General features: G+C 38.5%; 1 protein-coding gene across 10 annotated transcripts in view; it reads right to left on the bottom strand.

Moving 5' to 3' along the window:
• ATP2B1 (ATPase plasma membrane Ca2+ transporting 1) overlaps positions 1–13,372 on the bottom strand; it is a 60,367-nt gene that overhangs the window by 35,122 nt on the left and 11,873 nt on the right. The window lies entirely within an intron of this gene.

The following is a 13,372-nucleotide window of genomic DNA, read 5'->3' as shown; positions in this document are numbered from 1 at the left end:
GGTTAAAAATCTCCACTTTCCAATGACACTCTCACCTCAGAGTTTGGGAAGAGCAAGCTATTTTGTGTTCCCATTAATTCATTTGTGCAAACCTCAAGAAAAACAACTTCAACACTGAGCTAGCCCATGCATGAAGTACTTTTGTATTCTAAGTAGGATTATATCTTCAGGCAGACCTGGATAAATTCAGGCAGCTCTTAATAAATTTTTTATATCCATACAGTTTTAGCTCTGCTCCAGCCCACTTCATCACAACTCAAGCCTCACACAGTATCTCCATTTAACTCTTTGAAGACAGGGAAAAATTGCACAATAGCACCTTTCCAGAGGAGGGATGAGGAGACTGAGAGCAGTTCTTCCATCTGATAATCAATGCATCGTAGCAGAGAAATTATCATCTAGCCACAGGACTCTGAACTTGCACAGGCATTCTATACATAATCCCTGCTCAGCTGACACATCTTGCATGTACACATGTAGCTACACAACAGTGCAGCGCACACACAAACTCCTCATGCCTGTGTGAAGATTTGTCATATGCCAAAACCAGACATCTGATCATGTAAGTCAGCATAATTGGCATAATGGAGTGCAATGAGCATGTGTAAGGATATATTCCCCCACAGGACATGGCTCCTAAGTTCAGATGAACAATAACTTGGACACTTCCAGGTCAATGAGACCCTCAGGTGTCATATGCCTAGCAAAGGCAAAAATACAAAGGCAAAGCATCAGCAAACAAAACATTTCTAGCTATTTCCCTGCCAGGTTAGTGGACTGTTTGGCTGAAGTGCCAAGTCTATGTTGAAGTAAAGGTATAAGCACCCAATTACCAGAAATTTAAGGTCTTGGTTCCAGGAAAGACTCAGATTTCTGCTCTGGTAATAATCAGTTGCAGCTATACTAAATCTACCATTTAAAGCAGCATACCACAATACTTCATTTGCTCTGAGAACAACCACTGATACTGCAAGCCCCTGAACTGATGTCACCTGACCACAAGTGGCAGGCCCATCTCTGGCAGAGCTACAACTTCTACAACTGCAACTGCTCTTCTCTTCCTGTCACAGGAGATTCTGAGAAAACCACTGTCCTTGGCTGTTTTCCAGAGAGTCACAAAAAGCAGAAAGCAATCAATATTCACATTCATAAAACTTCCAACATTCCAACATCAGAAAAGTTCTTAATTTAAAAATTAATTTCAGATCTTCATTGTTTTCTCTGTTATTTGCAAGAAAATGTTGCAACAGTTGAAGAGTTCATGATGATGCTGTTAGCCTGCATACTAGGTTGCAGGTTTAATTAGGACTCTAATGAGTTCTGTTACAGTATCCTGCCAGTGAAGAATTTCATGCAAACCACGTATGAAAGTTTTCTTTAAAGACATGCCACATTCTTATCTAATGCCCAAAAGCTGGATGTTGTTGTCCAGCTGGGAGCCTAGGAGGATTTATCAGCTGGCATCTGATCATAAGCTATGACAGTGTAACAAGAAGCAGATCAGGCAAATGAGTTTGTATAGCTATGGAGAAGATGCTGCAGCTGCTAATTAGGCAAAAATAGACCAAGCAGAAGGCCCCACAACCAATTGCATCAAACTTGATTCAATTTTAATTAAGAAAAGCTCTGTTCAAGCCTCTAGCAGGAGCCCAGTACTTGATGCCCAAATACACCCAAATCCAGGAGAAAAGGATATGAAAAGCTACATGTCTAGTCACTGTTCACTTGTCATCAAAAAGTTTTAAGACTTTCTCTCTCCATATATACGCATAGAGTTGGCAAAATGTGCTTCCATATGCAATTAAACCTAAGAGTAATAACTCTGCTTAGTCATAATTCAGTGTGCTCTGCACTCCTGCTCTAGCCTCTCTATGCATCTATATCAATTCTTACTAATAAATAATAATCCAGATTTGTCATTAATAAGTTTAAACTGAAGGGAGTCCTCATGTGCTCTAAGTGCCATCTAACATACCAATGGGCCCTTAGGGTTCACAGGCAAATTCAATAAGTATGCATTAACTACAAAAACAGTACAGTTCTACAGATCAGCTCTAGTAGTGATACAAATTATTTGGTACATCCATGTTAGTAAAGTATGTGGAAAATTGAAAAGAACAGTGTGAAGACTTCAAATTCTGAATACTGAGCAAGTGCAAGATGAAGATCATAAAAATTTATGAAAAAAGCTTATAAATATTATCAATTTTTGCACAAAATCAGACCAGGATCTGCTTCAGTAGTCATTTTTACCAGACATGTCAACAGAGAGCACAACATACCTGTCATACAGGTACAGGATGGACTTGCTACTCACCTCAAACTTCCAATCTGTTAATATCTCAAGTTTTAAATTCAAGAAACGGTTATCAAACTAAAACTCATTTGTATACCACTGCTGAAGTTCCAGCCTATTTAAAGTTTCATTCAGTTGAAGTTTTGTCTTAGTATCCAGCTTAAACAAGCTGCATACAAAAAATAAAGATGTCTATCTTTTATTAGACACATCAACTTTTGCATAATCCTTTATCTGACACTTTGTTTATCTCTTTATATGACTGAGACAAGGAATAACTTTAAAATCTATTCTCTGTCACACTCAAGTGACTAAAAAGCTTGAACTGCAGAGGCACATTTCAGTAGCAGCACATGCTCTCATAGGTAGTATTATTCAGATACTTATATAAATCCCTCTGAGAAGACCTTGCTGCTCTTTGGCTGTAGCAACTTTACTGACACATCATATCATTGTAGCTGCTTATGAGAAGCAACTTCCTCACCCAAATCAAATTACTATTTATTGCTAAGGGACTGTGTTTTGCTACCAAAGACACTAATTCAAACCCATAACCCATTAAACAAAGGTTAGACAACTTTACCAGTGTTGGAAGTTCAACAACATCACAAGTTTCTGTAGCTGGACTGGAGAAAGGAAAAGCTCTAAACAGGAGTCTACACGTAGAGATGCTTGCCAAAGTACAGAGACTATAGATTACTTGTCTGTTTAGGGCTACCAGAACAGCCTGTGCTGACCAAATTAGAAGCTGCAACATGTTTTGTGAAGTGTTTTTGTGGTGGTGGCACAATTACTATTGCCCGGATGCATTGGACCTAGCATACCATAGACCCCTATCCAAGCCATTCCTATGATTGTATTTACATTTAATACTTGCTTCACTAAGCTACAAGGAAATACAGTTTTCCTAATCAATGTTAAAACACTTAAGCACACTTACACCTCAAGAGTCAAAGCTTCAGCAATTATAAATCTTGTGTTTTTCAATTTAATTTATACATCTGCTTGAACAGTATGCATTGAGATATTGAGCATTAGCTGGTAGCATTTGACCTTCAGCAACACACTAAAACTGGGTCCTGTAATATAGGAAAGGGCTTGCAAAGTGATTATCTCAGGAAAGCCTTTGTTTAATCTAATTAGTTCAATGAATGCCAGACAGATCTGCATACCAAGAAGCTGTTGTGATAAAAACTGTCCCCATATGTTTCAGCTGTCATGCCTTTTAACCTGTTCACAGCTTCGAAGATACTGAAAAAACATAATATGCTTTTGCATACTTTGGGTGTGACCCACAGCTTCAAGCCATCACACAACACTGCAGGGGTGGGGGGAAGAAAGAAGGGAAGATGTCTGCAATATTAGTTATAATGGAATATTATTACAATGAAAAGTAACTGTGACTGAGAAAGTAACCCGGAAATCACACTGAAATTGACTGAGGTCTTGTGCTCTGAAGGGTCAAACTTTTTACTGTAAGAGACAGATCCTCCCACCTACTTGACAGTAGCTCCCTGGCTGTTTCACAAGGAATATGAATGAATGCTAATGAAGCAAAACGTTAGTACAGAACAGTATGCATTTACAAGTCACTACTCTGGTAAGTTAAAATGTGCCTACCTGAACGAATAGGAGTTAAATAATTTCAGTGCTATGCTGTTGTTTTAGATCAACCATCCCAGCCTGGTTTATGAAGAGACAAGTACAAGTAGACTGAAGGACTAAGAGGCAAAGGGCACAAACAAAGTTTTTAGCATATCATCTTCAGCCTTAAATATGCCCCAACAGTGCTGTAATGACAAGTTTCGGTTGTTACAGCTTATGTGCTATAAATGGTGAATTTATCATAGGTCATGACTTTTGCTTAGTTTTCAAAGAGAAATCTGATTTAATTCTGAAGCTTAATCTCCTGGGAGGCAGATGTACTTACCTATCTGAAATAAAAACTGTCCTAGATACTGCATTTGATCTAAACACTGGTATTGTCCCTGCTCATTGCAGGGAGGTTGGACAAGATAACATTTAAAGATCCTTTCAAACACAAATTATTCTGTGATTTATGGCACTTAATCTAAGGCATTTCTGCTGCCTACTGTGATTGACACTTGCAGAAACTGTTTCATCCTTTGGTGGTTTCCTTCTTTTAATACCTCAAAATTTATTTCTTATTGAAATGATAGCAAACAAATTAGGACTTCAGTAGTCTGAAGTCAGTTTGGTAGTAGTATAAATTAGCAGTGTTCACACACAGGTTCTGCATCATTTTCCTGCTATTTTGGCAGCAGCAAGGAAAAATTGTACAAGTCTTGAAGGTGAGTTATTATGGCACAAAGGACGTAAGCTTCTCTTACAAAGCAGCTTGGTCCACAGCCTCTGCCAGGATCCCAGCAAGCAAGCAGACATTTTGTTATGCCATCAGCCATCTGCACAGGCCTGAATTGCCCTGCCTTGTCCAAGCATGGCCTCTCCCCACCCACAAAAAAACTCAGCTCCAGCTGAAGTGACACCTGCATTAAGAAACAAGATTAGAAAGTGCTGTATAGAATAGTCTGAGTAGGAAACTATTTTATCAAGTGTTTAAACTAATCATTAGGTAACCAAACAGAAGTAACAAATGAGATATTACTGATCCAAAAATACGCTGATACAACAAGAAGGGCTACGACCACAAGAAAAACCTATGACCACTTTCAAGGAACATCAGACTTTGAGACATACTGGAAAATCCCAGAGCACAAAACCACTGTGATCATCATTACAGGAAACGTCAAGTGTTCCAGGTGTTTGAAATACCTTTCATAGTCACCTATTTCATATTGCATTGCTGGCTTGTCCACAAGATGACAAACACTTAAGACAAAACTGAGCAAAAATGTCAGGTTTTCAAACACTTAAAACACTTTTCTGCAGTCCACAGCTCTGAACAACACTCAGGCAGCTTCTCTCTTCTCCACCCACAGGCCCTGAAGCTTCCTTCTCTGTACTTCCTTTTTCTAGACCCATCTACATTCTGCTTTCTGATGACACCACAAACTAAAAGCTACATTCAAGAGGACTATTTGTGATACAAGGTTACTCAAGTTTAAGACTATAATCCCAGTGAAAAAAAAAGTTCTAACTTCTAGAAGACTCTGTCCCATCCAGAATCATTTTGAGTGTGTTCTAGTATCTAAAATACATTTACTGTGTGTGTGTCAGCTTCCTCATCTAACTTGAGGTGAGTGAAGGCAGCTGATGGCTGGAGGCAAACCTGCTGGTGTTTGAAATGCAAGAAAAAAATGCTTGCCCAAAGTTCATCAATATTTTCCTTTCCTTCAGATCCACTGAGACCTAAATAAGATGAGTGAGGATTTCAAGTCTCTTAATCCTGCACAGTTTAGGATAATTATTCTGTAAACGAAGTTCTTTTAACAGATCTGTCATATTAATAACTAAACATACAAGCCTAAAAGTGAGTTTAAAAAAAAAAAAAGTAGTAAAGTCATCCATTAACAAGTATGCACATTACTAGGTTCATGAACAACTTGGCACACTTTTCTAATCAACATTTGTCAAAATGATATGGACAAAAATGACAAGACAAAGCTGAACTTTTTCAAAAAAAGATAGGGTGGCAGCATGGCAACCAGCTCACTAAAATGATGAATCTTAAGACTACAACAGAGTTTACTGGCATTCCCAAAGTGCAAAATGTGCTCTGGTCACAAATCCTGACAGGTGTGTGTTAAATGAGGCATATGACATCACTGTATGCAACTAAGTTTCAAGTAAAGGTAAAGTGAGATGGCTCCAAATTTCATCCAACAGAGATGGAATTGGATTCCTGGATTTCAGTTACTTGCTGTGTTTAAAGCTCAGTGCAATGCATCCAGCTGGTCAGTTCTGACCAGCAGCTGACTTCATCAGTTATTCCTACAGGTATATGACTTGTCTTGAGAAATCTTTTCACTTTTTTTTTTTTTCCACAGAATTTATGTTTACCATTTCATCCTGTTTTGAGCACTCCCCATTTTTTTCTTTCAGAAAGCATTCTTTTATGCTAATATCCATTTATGCAGAGCAGTAGGCTGTGACCATGCTTCATGACATCAAAGAGATACAAAAAGCTCTTTACATTTATGAGCCTTTAGGCAAAAGGCTAAAGTCCATTCTTACCTGATTTTTTTGTATTCAGAAAACCTCAAAAGGAATTTAAAATTAGTCTTAAAACTACTAGGAAATATTTATGCCTATGAGATTAAGCCTAATTACTTCCATAAAGTCGCTCTGTATGTAACAAATTCCTTTCTATTAGAGCAGTAAAATTAACTTAGGTAAAGTTTTAAGGCTTTTCTTGCTACTTTGGACTAGCTTACTGCTCCATATAAACAGTACCACAAAATAGTCTATACTGTAAATAAGTAATATACAAGTTTTCATATTAATGTGGTAAAAGATCCATTTATGATCCTCAAAATCACCATCCCAACCAAGCAAGGGTCTGGTATGTACAAAAAATAAAACAAAAACCTCAGGTCTTGTCACCCAATGACACGCAATGAGCCCACACTATGGCACTAATTAGATAGATGTTTTGTGTTTCTTTGTGAACCAAGTTTAAGAAACTTCCCTCCAAGTCTGTAACAAGACAGTTTGAGAACTTTCATCTTCAGATTTTTCACAGGCCTTCTGGAAATACCAGATCACTGTACACCCTTATCCTCAAACACCCTCAAAAAGCCTTATTTCTTCAGAAACCTGCATTTTGAAAGCTATGCTAGCTTCCCCTGAATGTCATTAATTCCTGCCTGCCAGAAATACACCAAATAAACTGGCTAAAAGGGTCATTCTGAGAAAATCCCTTTCAAAAACTGCAATTATGTATGCCATCTTCTCTTCCTAAGGAGACAGGTTTTTTTTAATTCAAATATCATAACTAGTCCACATTTGAGCAGCACTTTGAGAAATACTTCACAACTTTGCTGTTCCTGCTATTTATGGCAAGAGGTTCAGGGGTCTTTTTTGTTTGTGGAGTTGTTCTGTTTTGGGTTTGGTTTTGGTTTTGGTTTTTTTTTTTTTGCTTGTTTTGGTGGGGGTTTTTTATGGGTTTGTGGTTTTGTTTTGTTTTTTGTTTGGTAAAGGTTTTTTACCTCCATATTTGAATTTGAGAATCCAGTGTACGGTTTTGCAGAAGCACAAGAGTGAAATCTCTCTCAAAATTCTTTATTATGATTATACTTGTCATCCCTTTAGCACTTTTCAATAAGTTTTGAGAGCTTAGCTCACTAATTCATTCTAGTGGGCCTCCTCTTTCTGGTACGGTCTAAGAAGCATGTTCAGTAGGCTTCACCTCATAGTATTATCTGACATATTTTATGATTTAGTAAGACTACATAGTCTTTCCTCATGATAATACTTTTCCATCTCTCTGAAGTCTGACCCACTTAAAGGCTAAGTTGTCATGCTTTCTGCACTGTCACACACTTCTAGCTACTCCAAACTTTCTAATTTATGCAGGGCTGGTTGCTGGTCTGGGATTGTTTTACCCACATTGAAGCATTACTGCAATGCAGGTATTGGCACCTGTCTGTAGAATGACTGTAAATTAACTGCTCTGTGATCAGTACATACATGACAATCCTATGTCCACCATCCAATATAAGACAACAAATACCTCCCTCAGCAGTTTGTTTCTTTAACATAGACAGGGAACATATAAGCAGTGTTAGTAGACAGAAAGCACAAAGCTGAGATTCCCATCACAGCATTTGTAACTCTAACAAAGCAGCAAGTCTGTCACATCCTCAGGTGACCAAAGGTATGGCTGTGCTACAGTGACGTGGTGTAAACACTCCCACTCACAGAGGTCTTGAAGCAGCTCTCATTATTTGACACTAACAACACTGCAACTTACACCTGCCCCCCTTATCCTTTCGCTGTGGGAAAAGCCATCACCTCTGCAAACTGCTTTAATGGAGCTGCATCCTTGAGTGTGGGAGGTCAGCTGTTTGCAGCAGTCACACAGGCAGCCCCGGGCCCAGAAGGCACACTTCTTGTGTGCTTTTCTACTCTTCTTTATAGCACCTCAGCCAATGAGAGAAGATATTTCATTTTGGGTCCTGCTCTAAGTCCATCTCTTGTGGGATATACAGTACTCCAAACAGTTTTGCCACTCCTTCCTTTACCAATGTTTTTTTCTTTTTTTTCACTGCTCTTGCTTTCTCCATATATTTCTATGATCTTTAAAAATAAACAATTTATTTCCTAGCCATCAAATCTGCCCCCCTCCAGGATCCAATAAGCAAGAGATCACCATGCCATGTTCCCAAGCCTCCACCTTCCCACTAGCTGTGATGGTAGCCATCCACTTCATGGTTCCACATCTGTGAGTAGGCTACCTGTAGTCATGTGGTGCAGAAAGCTGTCATCCAAAAAGGATCTCCCCCACCTCAGTGAAAAAATTAAATAGCAGCATTTTTACTGTCTGAACAAGTTTTCCCACAAGACACCTGGAGGCGCTCATTTATTTGTATAAGCCATACATGCAATGTGGATATGCCAGCTTAAGGGACAAGGTACACATTCAGCCAGTGCTAGAAGCATCTTTATCTTGGAACTATATGGCTGCCACCTTTAAGATAACATTAAATCTCCCTTCAATTAAAGGTTCCTCTTCCTTCTGTTATTTCAAGTTGTAGTGGGTTGAGCAAACCCAAAACACAAGTCAAGCAACGTGCCACTAAACAAATAGCACTACCCGTCACTTTTCAGTGAAGGGCAGACACTGTTTGTTTAGACTGAACAGCAAATTCACCTGACTGTCAGACAATGGCTCAAGCAGATTTAGTAAATTTAGTTGATTTCTCGGTTTTGATAAGCTATATAAAACTGCTATACAAAATGGCTATGTGTAATTAATAATCGCAGCTTCATTTCTGAAGTCCTCAGTTGTGAAGAACTTTATTGTGCATAACTCTTTAGGTTTCTGAGATTACAAAGACATCAGTGCTTGATGAATTCATTAGAAAAAAGCAACTCAGGAAAAATGCAAATAAAACCATGTTCCATAATAATATTTATAAGTCCTATGCCACACAGCAAAGGAAGTCCCTTCTCCAGTTTCCTATAAACCAAAGGCCTTAAGTCTTCGCTAGCATCAGTGGATCCTAGTACACTTTGCAGACAGCTCTGCTTCCAGTCTAATCAGCAATCATTCAAATTATGAGGTGAGCTAAGTGTCTAATTTAGTTCTGGCACAAGTCCCCTAGGCAGGGAAAGGACATGCCTTGAAGAACTCCATTGCAACCAGCTGAACCGACTCAGTGCTGAGGATCAGCTATTAGATTCCCTTCACTCCCCTGCCCTATCAAAGCACAAGGCAGCAGAACTAAAGTGGTAAACCAGCAGGCACTCAGATGCCTGAAGCACAACTACCTTTGGCATGCACAGTGAGGTGTCAGTCTTCTGATAAGGTAGCTCTGAATCCTCAGCAGCAATTGCTAGTTTAACAAGCTTCATATTTGTCCTTCTGAAAGGCGGTGTCTGGATTGAGAGCCTAATGCACTAAATGCTCATAGTTCAGCTACAGCTGACCCTCAGGGCCAAGAGCCCACCCACCCACGAAGACTGCAGGTCATCATCCAGACTCAGCTAAGTCAGATCTGTTTTGTTCCTTCTACACAAAGCTACTTCCCACAACTGTGTGTTTTACAGTGTCACATTGTAATTGTGTAACAGTTTATGTAAAAGTTATGTAAAACAGTTCCTGTGTAACAGTAATGTAAAAATTTCGCATTTTGTTTCTAGTGATAGAGTATCTCTGATAATCATACAGTATCTCTGAAGAAAGGGAATTGGGAAAGGTGGTATCAGCGTCTTCACTCAAGTGACAAACTTGAATTTTGTGCATGTGCATCACTGCTGATGGCACAAGCTCTTTAAATAACCAAGATTTGTATGTTCAGCTCATGGGTTCCAACAGACTTCCTTAAAGGACCAGTGCCACTGCACGTCTGACTGTGTCACACTTCAGCTCAGCATGAGATTCCTTCACTGTACAGCTGAGTAGGAGGTCACAGACCAACCCTTGTTAAGTCAGAAACCAACTATATTTTTAATCTAAACCGTGCAACTCAGATTTCTCTTATGCAGTATGCAGGTAAAGCAGAGTAAGAAAGACAAGAGCTTCCTCTAGCCTGAGGCTAGTAATACTCAGTGAAATGCCTGTTTCCTCAGTGGAGGGAAGTGACTGAGAAGATCAAGTCTCATGAAACAAACAAAAAATGATGCAGCACCATGAAGCAAAATTTAACACAAATTGCCCAAACTCCCACAGTTAGGAACTCAGTCTTTCTGAAGGTAATTTTGGGAGATTCCTTCACTGTTCCTATTGCTCCACTTTCCTAAGCAAACTCCTGTATCCCTGTTTTCCTCAAAGGACGCCAGCAGCTGGTTTCTCAGCACTTTCAATAGATCCTTAAACTTGAAGGACACATGGCATTTGGAGAAGAGAGAGCAGACTAGGAAGCAGCTGTGCAGGAGTCTTCTCCAAAAACCTGCTTTGCAGTCCCATTAAGGATGATTTATTTTAATTAGTTTGTCAAGGGTAATATAGAAAGAAGCCATCTGAAAACCTCTATGATTAAGCATTATTTTCGTAGCCTTAAAAAAAAACAAAATACAAAAGCAAACAAACAAAAAAACCCTACCTGATGTAGACAAGACTTAAAAAAAAACTGGTGCAAGTATGAAATCTGCTAGCAACAAGTAGCAGACTTGTAATTCACACTTTCAGGTAAGGAAAACACTGGTAAGGAAGATGAAGTGAAACTTAATGAAAAGTCCTACACAGTAAAAACCAACCATACACCTCATTTCCAAGTTGTTATGAATTTGCATCATTTAAGTTACACACAAATTCAAATCATGACAAGCAGACTTGACAGCTAAGTTCTACCATGGTCTGTAACCTATTAACTTCTTAGTTTAATTTTACTTCCATTATTTTACAACATTTTTTTTTCCATTTCCTCCTTTTCTCAAGGAAAGGGATGCTTTAAGAGACAAAAATTTATACCAATGGACTCCCAAATCTCCTTGATGTTTATTCAGACATAGCAGCACAGCTTATAAACAATGTTCCCAGTTCACCTTCAGGAAAAAAACATGCATTATATACTGAACATATATGTAGTTTTGCATGTTGTACTCAGACTTGTTACCAGTAGCTAGCAATTTTCTCTAGATTACCAATAGCTAAATTGTTACTTAGTGTGTCATACCTCTGCTACAGGAGCCAGATTTTTGCACATGTACCCATTGCCTATGAAATCTGCTCTAACCAATCCAGCATGAAATCAGGGTAGAGGCTGGTTTGTTTGGGGTTTTGTTTTGTTTTGGGTTTTTTTTTGTTGGTTTGGTTTTTTTTTGGGGGGGTGGGGGGGTGAAATAACTAGTTTTGTTGGTATTTGAGCAGTTATATAATAAAGGAAGTCAGCAATGTGATCAAAGAGTATACAGTCAGAACCCAGAATCAAACTAAGTGGAAAAGAACAAACAATTTTAGGCAGTTACACAGCTGTCTGTCAAAGTCACAATCTAGTTTGACGTGTGATGCTTCAGACACATAATTAAGCTAAACAGCTTTCAAGACAGCTTTCTTCCTTAAAACTGAAAAAGTAGGTAGTTACTAAAACATTACCTTGTTGTTGAGCAATTATTATTAAAATAAGCCATCAGCTGTCACAAAGTATTTTACACAGAGAAAATATTTTCAAGTATTTAAACAATTGCATCATGGCAAAATTGCCAACAGGAAGCCTAAACCAAGCTATTTTATTATTTTAAGATATTTGAAGATCAGGATTCTCTGACTCCTTAATTTGGAGATTTCTGAAACGTACTATTAGACGTCCCTAAAAAGTGGATGCATTTTCCTGTGCATGGAAAATCCTCCACTGTTCTTTTTTGACAAGACCAGGGCTGAAGGCAGACATTGGTAAGTTAAACTTAATGGCCTATGTCATGGAGATCCACAAGTTTTGGTTTACTTGTCAGCTTACATGATTATTAAAATGGAACTTTGGACAAAAAAAAAAATATTGAGCAAGGCAGTAAAACTCTGAATTCTGATCATAAGCCAAGTCACAGGAATAAACTTCAAGAACTTAATCCACAGTACCGGGGGAAAGCAGAGCATATTTGGTAGGGGGAATGCACTTGCTGTGAGAAGACAACTTGTTCTAACCTCTGTGTGAAGTCCTGGGCAACTGTCTAGTTTTTTACAGCCAAACAGTCCCTTCTCAGTACAGCAACGCCTGAAGACATCTACAGACAGACACAGGTATACCCAAGGAGAAATTCAACAGGAGGAACTACAGTGGCTGCACTGAATTCTTAATTGAGCTTGCACAGTAGTTTTACTGTTCTGGAATATTTGACAGTTATGAATTATACAAGTGTCTGGACAAAAGACTGTTTTCCAGGAAATGCATCTTGCAGGGTTCAAAAATCCAGAAAATCTCCTCAGAGTTTACAACCAGGAGCCAGACTCCACGTCACAGGGCTCAAAGGTTCTTGTTCAGAGATGTTTTGCACTAGCAAATGGTAAAAATAAAAAGGCAGTTAAATTTATTATTCCACTTATCTGGTTACCGACCAGTATATTAGGGTGAGTTACCCTTTTGTTTCTCTGAAATCATTAAACTGTCACTGAATTCCACAAACTAAAGATAACAAGAGCAGTAGTATAATAGAATAATAATACCAGAAAACAAGATAACAGAGCAAACTACATTGGCATGTAAAGATGTCTATTGATTTCCAAGTGCAATTGTTTTGATTATGTTCATAGTACCTATATATACACCAAGACTTCGTTCAAGTCCAAACTTCTTTCGTTCTGGCTGAGAATTTTTATATTGAATGTCTTTTCACACAGAAAGAAACAAGTAGTCTCAGAATAAGCAAATAAAGGTATATGGCACTCTATGGAAGTAGAGAAGTTTTCCTTCCCCATATGAGCCTTCTTATCATAGCTCTTTCACGTACATATACAATGCCTATAAAAGTGGATCTTGGATGTATAACTAGATGTAC

This window comes from Pseudopodoces humilis, chromosome 5, assembly GCF_049639895.1.
Source record: "Pseudopodoces humilis isolate 2021_Gansu_Grassland_sample_001 chromosome 5, ASM4963989v1, whole genome shotgun sequence".
In the NCBI taxonomy this organism is placed as follows: Eukaryota; Metazoa; Chordata; class Aves; order Passeriformes; family Paridae; genus Pseudopodoces; species Pseudopodoces humilis.
Note: the sequence above shows the minus strand (reverse complement) of the source record. Positions and strands in the feature narration are given on the sequence as shown.